Consider the following 16,224-nt stretch of genomic DNA (forward strand, 5'->3'; position numbering starts at 1 on the left):
TCAAGAACAATGTACCGCCTTTAGTAATGTCGAGAGGAGCGTCAAACCGCAGTGACTTCAGTATAATTATTGTCTTGGCATAAAAGTGTCGCTTCTATTAGTACCTTGCGTACTGTACAGTAGCAGTTCTTCCTGTGTATGTTCCAAGTTTCATCGAGCTGTGTTATTTGGCAGCGACAAATCATGCGAAACTTATTACTGTCGTCCTTACGTTTTGTACATCAGAGTATTGGAAGCGTCGAGCAAATGGTTGGCGCACTGCTGGCTGGACACAGTCGAAGACGTCCGCCTGTCAGACGCGCTACCTCGCGCCAGTCGCAGACTGCCTGCCGTCTTAACACCGCAGCATCACTACTGTGCATCTCCAGCCTGCAAAGTTTTGCCCCCACTCGACGTTCCCTTATCTACTCTGACGTTACAATCAGATGTTTTTTTTTTCCATTTAGTAAATGTGAAGACTGCTCCATTGCACATTACAGAGCTGCCAATCCGTCCAACACGCACCTCACGTAAACACCGCGACGCTACAATTACAGACATTGCCGTTCGTAAAGAAATGGCTATCGGCAGCCTTTCCGCAGACATTCCGCGACAGGAAAAGTAAGTGCCGCGCGGAATTAGCCGAGCGGTCTTAAGCGCTGCAGTCATGGACTGTGCGGCTGGTCCCGGCGGAGGTTCGAGTCCTCCCTCGGGCATGGGTGTATTTGTCCTTAGGATAATTTAGGTTAAGTAGTGTGTAAGCTTAGGGACTGATGTTCTTAGCAGTTAAGTCCCATAAGATTTGACGCACATTTAAACATATTTGTTTTTTTTTTTTTTTTTTAAAGTAAGTGGGGGGCGAGCAATGTTGGTACACTATGCAACATGCCCTCCGCCACACACCATATACCGTCCTTCGGCTCGCCGACTACAGCTGCGCATGCTTCCGTATTGCACGTATGTTTGCCAGAATTTCAGCCCTCCTCCGGAACGCTCACTACAGGAGGCGGTGACTAACGGCGAATGCGAGTTGCGAAAACTCCGCTACGAAGCGATGCGTCAGTGATAAGGAGACACAACCGACTGCGAAAGGCCAAAGGTCGCACAAGGAAGCCGGCCCGCACAGTGACGCATTGTGTGACGCTTGTCCACTGTATAATCAAACAAAGGGGTGGGGAGATAAGGGCAGGGCAGGGGAGAAAATGGAAAACCACACACAGTCCGAGAGCTTACTAACACTGAGGTGACCGAAGTCACGGGATGCCTCCTAATCGGACCACCTTTCGCTACTCGACATGGCATGGGCTCAACACGTCGTTTCCAAGTCCCCTGCAGGAATGATGAGTCATGCTGCCAATGTAGCCGCCCACAATTGCGAAAAGTGTTGCCGTTGCAGGATTTTGCGCTCTGCCTGAACTGACCTCTCCACCAGGCCCCGTATGTGTTCGACGGGATTGATGTCGGGCGATCCGGGTGGCCAAATAATTCGCTCCAACTGTCCAGAATGTTCTTCAACTCAATTGTGAACAACCGCGGCCCGGTAACATGGCTCAATATTATCCATACAAAAATATAGACACCTAGAATTACCAGCATCATACGACGCAAAAATTTCCACCAGTAACACTATTTACATGTAGTTGAAAGTCCGATTGTCCTAGTTGTTCTTCCGAAAATAATGGATTACGGAAAAACTACGATGCTCAACAGGTGGAGGTGAAGGGCGGGATGAAAGTTAATTCAACGGCTAGCTGTTAGGTTTGCTATTGGCCAGCTGAGACGGAAACTGTGTTCCGTAGACGTTAAGGTTTGCACTTGGAATGATTCCAGGAAAATAGCGACGCCATTTCCGAAACACTGCTAGGCATTTTTACCGGACAAGTATTCCGGACAAGTTGCTAAATGACCTTCTGTTCAGACGTGTTTGCGGCAGTCAGCTCCATCGAAACAGTGATCATAAGGTAACCCGAAACGAAATCACATCGAAAATCAGTAGTGCAACTCTAAATATAGAACGTGTCAGTTCTGGTGTGAATCCAGCATGGTGGCCTTCTTACAGTAACTATAATTTGATGTCTGTGAAAATGTTCGTTGGACAGGCATCAAAACTTGTTACATTATAGTTTGCGTAGGTAGAACATGTACTGGAATTTACTCCTGAAAGTGGTGACCGCAGGTATGCAGAGGCGAAAATATGGAAAAATATAAACAAATGCAAACGTATAAGGACTGGATGAATAAAATTCTGTAAAATTATATGAAAGTGTGTTTTTCTTGACAAATAGTTGGAGTAATAATTTCATCGCAGTTATACACCAACCGTAAATACCGTCGACTATTCACGCAAAACAAAGCGAAATTTACTGATTTTGAGCTGAGGTAGTACTTAGAGCAGGTTGAATGAATTCAGTTGTAAGAACCGCGGCGGCGGAAGTATGATATCAGAATTACGTTCATTGTATTAAAAATGCAGCATATAGTAGTAGTAGTTGTTTTAGTCCAGAGACTGGCTTGATGCAGCTCTCCATGCTACTGTGTCCTGTGCAAGTCTCTCCATCTCCGAGTAACTACTGCACGCTACATCCTTCTGAATCTGCTTACTGTATTCATCTCTTGGTTAAATTTAGATCAGTGTGCCCTTTTGGGAGATGTAAATGGACAGAATGTATCTATCCTCCGAAACTAATCATGTATACATATCCACTAAATTCACTTATCCCACACTACCTCGACAAAAAGAGAAAAAAATATATTGTTCACATGATCTGCGGAACGTCTAACCCGGACCATCGTGCACAATGGTTGCATGTTGCCTGCCTGACAGTTTTCAGGGGCATCAAAATTTTGATTTTCAGTATTTCACACACTTATTAACAGTATTTAAAGTGCTGTCGAAATTTACTCATTAAGAATACAAGTCTGAACATAGTAGGACAATTATCTTACAGATAGAAATTGCGTACATGTCTTGAGGTAGTAGAACTCCTGGCGCGCAAATTTTGCAGATTCCTTTCATCCAATATTTGAGATTGAGAGCACTTTGTGACTTCTAACAAACTTTGGACACAGTTCCATCTCGCTTTTAATTTTTTTAGCTTAATATCAAAAATTTAAAACATAAACCCATTTGTAAAGTAGTCAGACTTTTGAAAGCAGGCGTTTGAAACTGTTTATGTGGACAATCGGAGTTCACTAGCGCAACTGACGAAAACTTTTTTCATCCATGTAAATAACAGATTTCAGCTATCAGTCGTCCTTTTTAAATTTTATTGGCAGATCTAGATTTCAGCTAGAAACTAGCCATTTTCAATGCACTACCATTTTTGATCAATGGGTATTCAATGAACTGTGGGTGAAGTCCCATCAACAGGCATTAGATGCATGGATAAAAAATGATAGTGTATTGAAAATGGCTAGTTTCTAGCTGAAATCTAGATCTGCCAATAAAATTTAAAAAGAACGCCTAATGGCTGAAATTATTATTTATAAGTCAATAGAACAGTCGCTGCGTGCAACGGCCTTCTGAATGGAAGGTAACCTGATATTTTCTTCCTGTTGCCGCATGTATTCCATATCCCTTCTACTTTAGTTGTTTCGATGTCCACATAGCAGAAGTGACATACTACGTTTACTTTAGGAGATTTAACTATAAATAGACAAACGTAAAAAGTTGATATTTCTTGACAGCACCTTCGAAGTACCTGTCTGTCTGCAAATTAATTTAACGAAAGTGATATATTTTCGACTATTTACGGTAAACAATGCGCAGTTAACGAAATACTACCACAAGAGTAATACTTAATGGTGGGGCCATTTTAACCACCGTAGGCTGTCAAATTTATTCCCTTGTGGCACAATTCATGTAAATTACATTACCCGCCAGTTCCAAATATATGCTGTTGGCGATGACTGTGTCACATTAAAAATATAAAAAAACTAGTTTCATGTTATGTAGGGACAGATACTTGTTCCCACACATATTCACTGCCTAACGTTACAAGTGTGGTCTTTCATATAGCAGTCAGCTTACAAACACGTCATGCACCCAAGAAAACATACTGACAGCTAGCTCACGATTCCTTGCGTATTCGTTTAATAGCGGACCGTGATCACTTGTGTGTGAGTTATGTTTATGCAGGAGTGAGTAAAAGCATACGGTGTGCTTTAAACGAATAAACGGCGACTCGTGAGCTAGCTGTAAGTAAGTTTTCTCGGCCGGCCGGTGTGGCCGTGCGGTTCTAGGCGCTTCAATCTGGAACCGCGTGACCGCTACGGTCGCAGGTTAGAATCCTGCCTCGGGCATGTACGTGTGTGCTGTCCTTAGGTTAGTTAGGTTTAAGTAGTCCTAAGTTCTAGGCGACTGATGAGTCGCATAGTGCTCAGAGCCATTTCAGCTATTTTTTTCTTTTTCTTGCCTCCATGACGTGTTGTGCTTGTACGCCGACCGGAATTTGCGATACCATATTTGTAAACGCTCGACATATTTATCTATGGGAATAAGTACCAGTCGGCACATTACACGAACCGATGTTTAAATGTGACACATAAATCACCACTATCACACATTTAGAATCTGCCTATGGCCGAAACTGGACAGTAATGTAATTTGCGTGCCTAGAGTGGTTAAAGTGGCGCCGCAATTTATACTGTGGCCCCATGCAACGAATAAATTCAGAGTAATTCTGTTCATCTGAAAGGAGTGAGGCGGTGACAGTATGACGTCAGGACTGCCCCCACCCACCACGGCCAGTGAGTTGATTGGCCCACTCAGATACAGTGAGTCGCTTCTCGCAGCATCTCGGCCGATCGATCAGCGACTGGAGGCGAACACACCCAGAGTTATCGTGTAGCTGGACTAAAGGTGGGGGAGGAGGGGGGGGGCAACATCACCTGACTCCTTCCTGTGTGACACACACACACACACACACACACACACACACACACACACACACACACACGCACACACGCACACACTGAGCGCTGCAACTCGAGACACCCACCGCACACAGCCACATACATATTCATCAGCAGCTACGAACCGGTCTGCCGGAAGAAGATAGAGCAAGCGTCTCGCCGTGTGCTCTCGCCTCCCGCCGGCCACTGTGTTGGCAGCCACTAGAGACACAGACGGAGCGATACGTCGGCTCGGCTCCACACGGACTGCCCCAGTAGAGGCAGCGTATAAACACGGGCTGTTCGCGACAGCGCGGAAGCTCACAGCAGACTGCCGGCGCACCCCTGCACGCAGCTGCCGCGCGGGGCGGTGGTGGGGGAAGGAAGGGGGTGGGAGGGGAGGGGGGGGGGGAGGGGCCGCAGATGCGTCTCGCAGTCGCCACTGCGCGTGCGTGCCTCAGACTCCGCGCAGCCTCCTACGCTCCGGGCGCGGCGCGATCGACCACGACGTCGACTGCAATTACGCACCGGGGCTGGGATTTTATAACCGCTTTTCAGGGTCTGCACGGATCACACAACTACTGGCCATTAAAATTGCTACACCAAGAAGATGATAAACGGCTATTCATTGGACAAATATATTATACTAGAACTGACATGTGATTACATTTCCACGCAATTTGGGTGCACAGATCCTGACAAATCAGTACCCAGAACAAGCACCTCTGGCCGTAATAACGGCCTTGATACGCCTGGGCATTGAGTCAAACAGAGCTTGGATGGCGTGTACAGCTACAGCTGCCCATGCAGCTTCAACACGATACGATTGTGACGAGCCAGTTGCTCGGTCACCATTGACCAGACGTTTTCAATTAGTGAGAAATCTGGAGAATGTGCTGGCCAGGGCAGCAGTCGAACATTATCTGTGTCCAGAAAGACCCGTGCAGGACCTGCAGCATGCGGTAGTGCATTATCCTGCTGAAATGTAGGGTTTCGCAGGGATCGAAGGGTAGAGACACGGGTCGTAACACATCTGAAATGTAACGTCCACTGTTCACCCGGGTTCAATTCCCGGAGGGGTCAGCGATTTTCTCTGCCTCGTGATGACGGATATTGTGTGATGTCCTCACGTTAGTTAGGTTTAAGTAGTTCTAAGTTTTAGGGGACTGATGACCATAGATTTTAAGTCCCATAGTGCTCAGAGCCATTTGAACCATTTTTGATTCCACTGTTGAAAGTGCCGTCAATGCGAAGAAGAGGTGACCGACACGTGTAACAACCAATGGCACCCCATACCCTCAAGCCGGGTGATACGCCAGTATGGCGATGACGAATACACTTCCAATGTGCGTTCACCGCGACGTCGCCAAACACGGATGCGACCATCATGGTGCTGTAAACAGAACCTGGATTCATCCGAAAAATTACGTTTTGCCATTCGTGAGTACACCATCGCAGCCGCTCCTGTCTGTGATGCAGCGTCAAGGGTAACCCCAGCAGTGATCTCCGAGCTGATAGCCCGTGCTGCTGCAAACGTCGTCGAACTGTTCGTGCAGATGGTTGTCGTCTTGCAAACGCCCTATCCGTTGACTCAGGGATCCAGACGTGGCTGCACGATCCGTTACAGCCATGTGGATAAGATGCCTGTCATCTCGACTGCTAGTGATACGAGGCCGTTGGGATCCAGCACGGCGTTCCGTATTACCCTCCTGAACCCACCGATTCCATATTCTGCTAACAGTCATTGGATCGCGCCAAACACGAGCAGCAATGTCGCGATACGATAAACAGCAATCGCGATAGGCTACAATCCGACCTTTATCAAAGTCTGAAACGTGATGGTACGCATTTCTCCACCTTACACGAGGCATCACAACAACGTTTCACCAGGCAACGCTGGTCAACTGCTGTTTGTGTATGAGAAATCGGTTGGAAACTTTCCTCATGTGAGCTCGTTTTAGGTGTAGCCACCGGCGCCAACCTTGTGTGAATGCTCTGAAAAGATAATCATTTGCATATCACTGCATATTCCTCCTGTCGGTCAAATTTCGCGTCTGTAGCACGTCACCTTCGTGGTGTAGCAATTTTAATGGCCAGTAGTGTACCATCGAGTGTATCTGCGGAATTATAGCTGCCTGACAGTCGATGTTGTCGGAGGCGACCTTTAAGTACGCGAGGGGTGTTAAATAAGTAATGCAACACTTTTTTTCCTAAAGCAAGTTGGTTTTATTCAGCATTCCAATACACGATATTATTACCCACTCTTTCGGCTAGAAAACCCTTATTTCCAAGACATGCTCCGTTCAATGCGACCGTGCTACGCCACCTTACTGGCAGGGTCTGCACGCCCGCGTGGTACCATCCTACTGGCCGGCGTACAAGCCGAAGTCTTGCTACATCAGTAACCTCCCCATCGTCCACTTACTGCTTCCTGCGTGGCGCAGCCTTCAATCCTTCATTGGGGCAAACAGGCGGAAGTCGAAAGGTGAGAGGTCCGGGATGTAGGGTGTTTAACGGATCCGCGAACCCACACCCCATGATCAACACATTTTCGCCCCACAAATCGTTGATGGTGGGCAAAATCTACTGTAAAGTTGCACTAACGCTAAGTGAATAAAGTGTTCGAGTTTGGTCTGTCGAAGCCGGACGGAGCCGTGGGGTTGGTTGGTTGGTTTGGACAGTAAACGGACCAAACTACAATATCATCAGTCCCTTTTTCCTTATGCAAACAGGTACCGGGTTAAAACCATTCCCAAAATACGGGCGAATCATAAGGCTGAGTCCCCACCGTCATGGGTTAGCTCTCGTGACATATGATATTTTCGACAAGTGTTTTATGACGGTTTACAGTATTCCGTGCGATTTTGGCGTTGCGCCGATCATATATTGGATGGCAGTGAAGATCGTGTGTGTATTTACCATTGTTGTAGCGTATGACGTAATATCAAAAACTGTGGCGTGTGATAGGGTAGTAGTCTGCCTCATATTGTGCCTGGACAGTACATCTATCTGCAAAACTGTGTAAAACATCTTGGTATTGGGTACTGCAGAACCCTTTATCATCGTATGAACACTGTTGAGCAGCCGTACCCTCATGAAAGACTCGCGAAGCAGCGACATCAGACTGGCACTTAGCCTACTAGATCACCGTCACATCGAAGTTAAGCTGCTGTTCCGGTTAACAACAATCGACGTCATTATTAATCGAAAGTGTTGAAGGTGGAAGATCGGTCCAATAAAGTTTTGTGAGCTCCTCTTGGATGCACAGATCCTGGTGTGCAATTAAGATCCTGAACCTGAAAATAATGACCACAACATTCATTCGGGAAGTGACATATACGACTACGGCTTAACTACTTGGATTAGGTCTGAGAGAAAAATTAAAAATATTTATGAAATCTAGTTGAAGAACTCATTAAAGACAAATATTTTTCAAAATTTTAAAATATTAAGTAACTGACCAGATTGCAATATTTTCAAAGATAGGCATAAAGTACCCCCCCCCTCCCCCTTCCCTTGGTATTTAGAGGTCCGTCACAAATTTTCAACCCTCGCCGTTGCATTCCCCAACAACAACATGTGCGTCTTGATGTCAGGAGTGTCTCACCCATCCTCTCCCTATATTTGCTAATCCTGTATTTCACAGAAATACACACGATGTCCGTCACTCTGCCTATTGCCATCAGCTGTTTAGCTTTATCCGATGGCTTCTTACATTCTCTCATTATTCACTATTATGTATTTGTTATACAATAAAATGGTGCACAGCATATTTAATACGTATTTATTGTGACAAAACGTCCGAGGTGCGTGTTATTAAAAAAAATCGTTTTCTCCATTTTTTTACCGATGATTGTGGATTATTTCCGTATACCTTACAGTCTGGAATTGTGAACAAGATTGCGACAAAGCGTCTTGATTCAGCGGTCGATGTATTTAGCAGTCGATGTAGACATTGCTTATGTGGTACTATGCTAATCGTTTTATGAATGTCGGCCTGTAGCCTTCTGTTCACTTTCAAATCTGAAGATGTCTATTTAACTGGTCGAAACTAGTAATCGATATTTCCATACTTGCGATTCTGTCAAAAAGTTTTCCTAAAGAGGATAATACCATGCAAAATTATAACATTGCACGACGCACGGTATGACGTAATAAATAACGAGATGCGCGAAAAACTAGCTTTCGCCTGAAATGGAGAGGAAATTACCGGACCTATAGTCTTCCAGTCTTTCATAATGAATGCATTTCGCTCTTTCCAGCGTACTTTAATCACAATCTCATTCAAACCTTCTCTAAACTTTTTCCCGCTTACATGCTTAACGTCACATATTAAACACATGAATACAGTGATCAGACGTTTGAAGCTGTTCTATCCACGAGAGTTCGATTCTTTAAAGAATCGAGGATTTACTGACTGGTAATACACTAAGGGATGTCTCGCTCTACACCACTAGCTGCACTTCAAAAGTATTTATTCATCAGATCGATATTCGAGCATATCAGTGAGTGGCGCATAGTGTATAGCAAGATGTTCTCAATCAAACGCATACAAATTGCGGGGCACACAATATACACGACGTAGTAAAATGGGATAACAATTTATTCCAGACATTTCTGGTTTTTCATATTTTAATATCACAAAAACGGTTCACTTTGGACTAGTGGCGACATACATAACGAAGCCATGTACATAACCCATACATAATACCCAATACTTGCAATGCCGTACTTAACGTAAGATTGATTTTTACTCTGAAACGATTTGCGACTCACAAGCATGTGTTTACATGCTTGTATTGTACTAAAGAGTAATTGAAGTATGCAATTGCATTACTAACTTTTTGCTTTCGAGGGCTAACAAGCCCATATTCAGTGAAAACAATGGTTTGAGTAGGTAATTCTTCCCTGGGCGTTTACGTGTAAGATACACTGTGATACGACGTTATAGAACAGGTTTCGAGGAGAGGAAGTGTATTATCGAATTTAAAAAATATATGCTGTTTTAAAAAAAGACCTACTGCTGTTCTTATCTGGGTAACGAAAAGGGCAATCTTACTGGTTAATGTTCCCCAGGTAGCTGAACGACCTTTGCTACATATATTTTTTTATTCCTCTTTTGGACAAAAGTTGTTTGGGATGTAAATGGGACACACTGCATAATAGGTAATGTAGAACGATTAGAAGAAAAGGCAGACGTTCAGACAGCCAAAATCGAACTATCAGATATTTAAAATGAACGCAGGCGCCAAATGTAGCTGTGTAAAAGTATAGCACTAACAATTACAATCGTAATTCATGAACACGCGCTCCTTTCTCATAGATTTCACTACTAGCCGTAGAAAAAACTGTGATAGCACTCAAACAGCCTACTTGCCTATTCAGTACATGAATAAGCATCGTAAGTAGACGTACTAATCTGGAGTGTGCGGTGTGACTTACCCTTGAAATCTCGACGTGAGTCCATCGCTAATGATTCCTTTATCCGCAGGAAAACTAATGGGCACAATATACTTAGCATTGTTGTTGATCTCTTTGAAGTTTAAAATGTTTGTTTGTGTCTGCAGGTCGCTCTCGCAGCTCCGCGGAAATTTTACGCAATGGATTTTGTGAAATCAATCTGAGTAAATTTTTGGAGTGCAGCCAGTTTCAGTAAAGCATATCGTCATTGTTTATTGTTACTTGTGTTTCATACAGATTATAGTTCAATCATGGACGGTAACGTTACGCAATACTTAGACACACACCAGAATCAACAAATACGTCTTTCTCATAACGCACATGGCAAGATACTACCCCAACAGTTTTTGAGTGCCAAAACTAGTCAATAAAGTTTTTATGTATTAAGTTCAGTCATAATTACTCAAATGTAAACTAAATACCAAATGTAGCTATAGCCATTACTGCGCAATGATTACATTCCATATAAATACAATTTATCATTCCTATTTCCAGTAGCACAAGGTCAGGATAAAGGTTGTTAGTACTCTTAAATACAACATTACAATATGATGCTGTTTTTATTATCGACATTAAGATTTAAACATTTTTTTTAATGGTACAACATTTCCGAAGTGAAGTTAATACTAGCATTCGTGTGAATTAAGGGTGTTCCTAAAATTCGATTTGAGACGGAATTTGCGTATTTAATATTTGAATTTTATCCAGGCTTGATAGTTTTGATAAAATCTAAAACGCATTGTGTTTATTCTGGCCTTCAAAACCTCCATTGAGAGACTAATTATCGAAAGGTTATAACTTTTCATTGCTGTTGTGGTTTTCAGTCTAGAGACTGGTTTGATGCAGTTCTCCACGATATTATATCCTGTCGCAGGCCTCTTCATCTCCAAGTAACTACTGTAACCTACATTCTTCTGAATCTGCTTACTCTATTCATCTCTTGGATTCCCTCTATGATTTTTATCCCCCCCCTCCCCTCCAGTACTAAATTAGTGGTCCCTTGATGCCTCAGAATGTATTCTACCAAACGATCCCTTCTTTTAGCCAGGTTGTACCACAAATTTCTCTTCTCCCCAATTCTATTCAGTACCTCCTAATTAGTTACGTGATCTACCAATCTAATCTCCAACATTCTTCTATAGCACCACATTTCAAAACTTTTGTCTGAAGTATTTAATCGCCCATGTTTCACTTCCATATATGGCTCCAGTCCACGTAAATGCTTTCAGAAAAGACTTCCTAACGGTTAACTCTATATTAGATGTTATCGAATCTCTCTTCTTCAGAAATACTTTTCTTGCTATTGCCAGTCTACATTTTATATCCTCTCTACTTCGAACATAAATTATTTTACTGCCTAAATAGCAAAATGCATCTACTATTTTTACTGTCACGTTTCATAATATGATTCACTTAGCATCGTCTGATCAAATTCGGCTACATTTCATTGCCCTTGTTTTGCTTTTGTTGATGGTAATCTAATATCCCCCTTTCAAGACACTGTCCATTCCGTTCAACCGCTCTTCAAAGAACTTTGCTGTCTGACAGAACTGCAACGTCATCCGCAAACCGCAAAGTTATTTCTTCTCCCTGGACTTTATTTCCCACTCCAAATTTTTCTTTTGGTTTCCTTTACCGCTTCCTCAATATACAGATTGAATAGCATCTGTGACACCACAACCATGTCTCACTCCCTTCTCAACTGTTGCTTCCCTTTCATGCTCCTCGACTCTTATAACTACCGCTTGTTTTCAGTCCAAGCAATGTTCCGCTGCCTGTATTTTACTCTTGCTACCTTCAGAATTTCAAAGAGTGTATTCCTGCGAACATTACCAAAAGATTTTTTCAGATCTACAAAAACTCTGTACGTAGGTTTGCCTTTTCTTAACCTATCGTATCGCCTCGCGTATTCCTGCATTTCTCCGAAGTCCAAACTGATCTTCCTTTCCCAGTTTTTCTATACTTCTGTAAATAATTCGTGTCAGTATTTTGTAACCATATTTCAATAAACTGATAGTTCGGTTGTATTCACACCTGTTAACACCTACTTTCTTTGTAATTGGAATAATTATGTTCCGCTTTAAGTCTGCAGGCATGTCGCTGGTCTCGTACATCTTGCTAACCAGGTGGAATAATTTGTTTATGGCTGAATCTGCAAGGTTATCAGTAGTTCTGAAGGAATATCGTCTAGCTGTGGGGCGTTGTTTCGTCTTAGGTCTTTCAGTGCTCTGACAAATTCTTTTCGCAGTATCTCCCACCTCATCTTCATCTACTTCCTCTTCCATTTCTATATTGTTCCCTTCAACTCCGTTGTATACATCCTCTATATACTCTTTCTGCCTTTCAGCGTTATTCTTTTTGCCTAGTACTGGTTTTATATCTGAGATCTCCACATTCAGACAGCTGCTTCTGTTTTTTCGTAAGGCCTCTTTAATTTTTCTATAGGCGGTAACTACCTTTCCTCTAGTGATAAATGCTTTTATATCCTTGCATTTGTCCTCCAGCCATTTTGCACTTCCTGTCAATCTCAGTTTTTAGATGGCTACAAAGTTTTTTTTTTTTTTTTAGAAGTTTGTATTCCCTTTCACGTACTTCATTTGCTGCAATTTTATATTTTCTTCTTTCATCAAATTTATCTTTTATAAACGATACTTAGTTGTCCTACAGAGCAGCTAGAGAGTTGTTGCAGGAGACGCTTCTTCCCTTCCACAAACGCCACTCGCCCTTCACTTGCATAGCGCACACCCCTTCAACCGCTGCTGGAGCGCCAGTAGCGATATGCCGCCCTATGTGATCTGGGAGCGCGTCCTCTGTTCCGAGCCGCTGGTGTCCACACCGAGATACAGCGCCGGCAGCTGTCGGACATACGTATTACCAACGGAAGTATGCTCCTGCCGGAGTACAGGAGGGGCGAATATGCTCTGTTTATTAAAAGAGACTGACTGAAAAGTTGGATATCAGCTGCCTCATTCTACCTTCCTCAGCATTTTTAAAATTTTTCCAAATAATTTTGGCATGCGAACATATTAGCGCTCTTTTTGGCAATCAACTCACCTCAAACTCTCACAAACTCCGCTAACTGTAATTCACTCAAACCCACTACTCCATAGCTGTAGGTCGCTCATGCCCATCCTAACCCCAGCTTCCCCTTCTCACTCACCCATCCAGCCCAACTCTTTTTCATTACCTCTCTGTGTCCCTCTGTCTGTCACTGCCTGCTGTGTCAGAGCCACAGTGCCCTTCGTTCTGTCCTCTCTCTTCTCAGTCACTGCCTCCCTTTGCACTCTCTCGTACTGATTCCTCATTCCTTCCTCACTACTGCTGTTGTCTCTCTCTTCTTTGTTGTCATTGTCATAGACTGTGTCTCATTATCAGTGGCTCTCACCCACTTCGGCTTTCACTTTCTCTTTATTCCTTCACCTCTGGCACTGTCACCTTCACCCTTTTCATACCACAGTTCTACGGCCACTTTCCCTAACGCTGCCATTGTCTCCTTCGCTCCTTCTATAACGCAGTCACTGTCTACTATCTTCAGTACTTACTACTTTTTTGTCTCTTTGACACTGTCACTGTGTTCTTCCCTCACAGCATAAAAAAGCACCAATGTGTTCACAAGACAAAGTTTGTGGGAAAATTTTTAAAGCTTCTGAGGAAGGTAGATTAAGACATCTGGTCTTTTTAATGAGGAGGAACATTTTTCTGCCGGTTTCCTTCTCTTCCCTCCTCGGCAGAACACGTCACTCGTATGAACAGTATGAAAAGTAAAATTTTGATGGTTTACTTATATGAAATTGAATAAAGCAAAACTGATTTTGCACCTCAGACCGGATTTTGCATGCGCTTCAGCGGACTACAAAATGGGTTTCCAAAAACTGTTCTGATGATAACGAAGACACAAATTTCTCCGTGCTCGGTCACTCTAGAAACCAAGTTTTCGCCTCACACCAGATTTTGCGTGCGTATTTTACGTGCATAAGAATGGTAACTTTAATCCTGACACTTCCTGGCAGATTAAAACTGTGTGCTGGACCGAGACTCGAACTCAGGACTTTGCCTTTCGCGGCCAAGTACTCTACTAGTCCCGAGTTCGAGTTTCGGGCCGGAACACAGTTTTGATCTGCCAGGAAGTTTCATATCAGCGCACACTCCGCTGCAGGATGAAAATCTCACTCTGGCAATTTAAACCTTTTTATTCCGGAAACAGGTAGAGTTATCAAGAATATTTTCAAGGTTATTCGAGATCGGCCTTTGAATCCGCGGCTCTGTCTTGGTACCCAGAATCCATGTTTTGCGCAATTTGCTGCGGTTTGTTAGTTAAATGCCCGCTGGTGACGGCGAAAAAAAATGGAGAAAAACGCTTTTTTCGTATTTCCTCAGGAACCGGTGGTGAACTAAGTAGTGCCTCCTAAGCCCTGAAGGCCCACGTCTACTGCAAAAAAGACCAACTGATTTACTGCTAATGGCTAGGCCGGAGAAAGTGCACGCTATTCGAAATTTGACGTCCTTCATGATGGGTATACCAATGGTCGCTGGCCTAGAGGCTACCCGAACAGTTTGACCCTATCTTTCCGTCGCCAGCAGAACCCGAGGTATGAGCCCTGGAATAATTCCGTTTCTAAACACGGAGTTATGGAAAATGCTGGTAGCGCATGCTGTCGTATACATACCAAATAGCCGCATCATTCCACTTTCCTTTTATTATAAATATCTTATTCCCTTTCAAATACGTTATTAGTTCTTTAGCGACTTGAACTCTATAACAAAATACAATAATCAGCTGTTACAACTTTATTACGGTTTCCAAATTCAAAGATTTGCCGCTTTTGGTGCGTTATAGATTCATGTTCAGTGGACTAGAGAACTGACGTATTTTAAAACAAGTACAGAGGATAATAACAATAAAAAGATAAAACACTGATGGCCAGTACCAAAAACGGAGTACACATGTACGACTAATAACGAGAAAGTAATCTGTTGAATGTCATTACAAGGCAAGTGGTTGTGTAGTAACTTAAAGTCAGTCGCATCTTTCAGAGGATATAGAAGCGGACTCTTATTGAGGAAAGGTGCTTGCTGTGCATACAAATAAGGGCAGCCATGACGCTGGGTCTGTAATGAAACATGACGTGAGCAACATGCTGGCACGAGAGAGCGAGTGGTTTAACTTCATAACGACTGCTCCGGTTGACAAGCAGTCAATTGGACCGGAAACTATAATTAGTGATTAGCGCCTGCACGGCACGCCACATGGCGCAACAGGACTGCGTTGCGGGTTTGCCTTCCTACTCGGGGCCGCTTCGAAACCGAACAAACGTTGAGGCCGAGAGGAAAAAGCACCGATGGCTGTCTTGTAATGTTTTTTTACTAAAGCTGATTTTACGTCGCACGTAGTGCACACTGGAGACACATATAAGACCATTAAAGTATATCCTTAGAATAATAATGAATATTTTTATTTTATGAACAACATAGTCTCAATACGTTTTTAATCAAAAGTTATTACATGTCGTTCATATGGGCTACACTGTTATGTATTTAACCGTATTGTAAATTAATAACAAAAATATTGCAGTTTCTGTTCTGCTTATCTACATTTTCCATAGGTAAGCCGGATTTCTCTATTCTTTCCTTTTGTCTGCCCTGTACTCACAAAAACTTCAAATGAATGGTGTGTATTTTCCCTGTGTGGGTTTTTTATATTTTTTTTCGGAGACTCCCGCAAGTGGATAGTTACGTTACTCCACGTGATGGTCCGGGAGATTCGAATTCTTGTTTTGCGTTACATGTTTAACAACGTCATGTTTAGGTGAACGATACACTGTATTTTTTTACACAGGTTTTGAGGAGAGAAAGTGTCTTACCGAATAAAAAAACTGTGCTATTTAAGAAAGA

At 43.1% G+C, this 16,224-nt stretch overlaps 1 protein-coding gene across 8 annotated transcripts in view; it reads right to left on the bottom strand.

Annotated features, from left to right (window-relative positions):
* Window positions 1–16,224, bottom strand: part of LOC126293690 (uncharacterized) — a 667,805-nt gene that overhangs the window by 222,214 nt on the left and 429,367 nt on the right. For 2 of the 8 annotated variants that reach the window (XM_049986988.1, XM_049986987.1), the window contains exon 1: window positions 5,019–5,186. The exons of 4 other annotated variants lie outside the window; for them this stretch is intronic. The gene's annotated coding sequence lies outside the window, so the exon portion shown is untranslated. Of the gene's footprint in view, window positions 1–5,018; window positions 5,209–16,224 lie in introns of those variants that run through there. 2 more of the 8 variants (XM_049986982.1, XM_049986984.1) reach the window with 2 other exon arrangements.

The sequence above is a fragment of the Schistocerca gregaria genome, chromosome 10, assembly GCF_023897955.1.
Source record: "Schistocerca gregaria isolate iqSchGreg1 chromosome 10, iqSchGreg1.2, whole genome shotgun sequence".
Classification (NCBI taxonomy): Eukaryota; Metazoa; Arthropoda; class Insecta; order Orthoptera; family Acrididae; genus Schistocerca; species Schistocerca gregaria.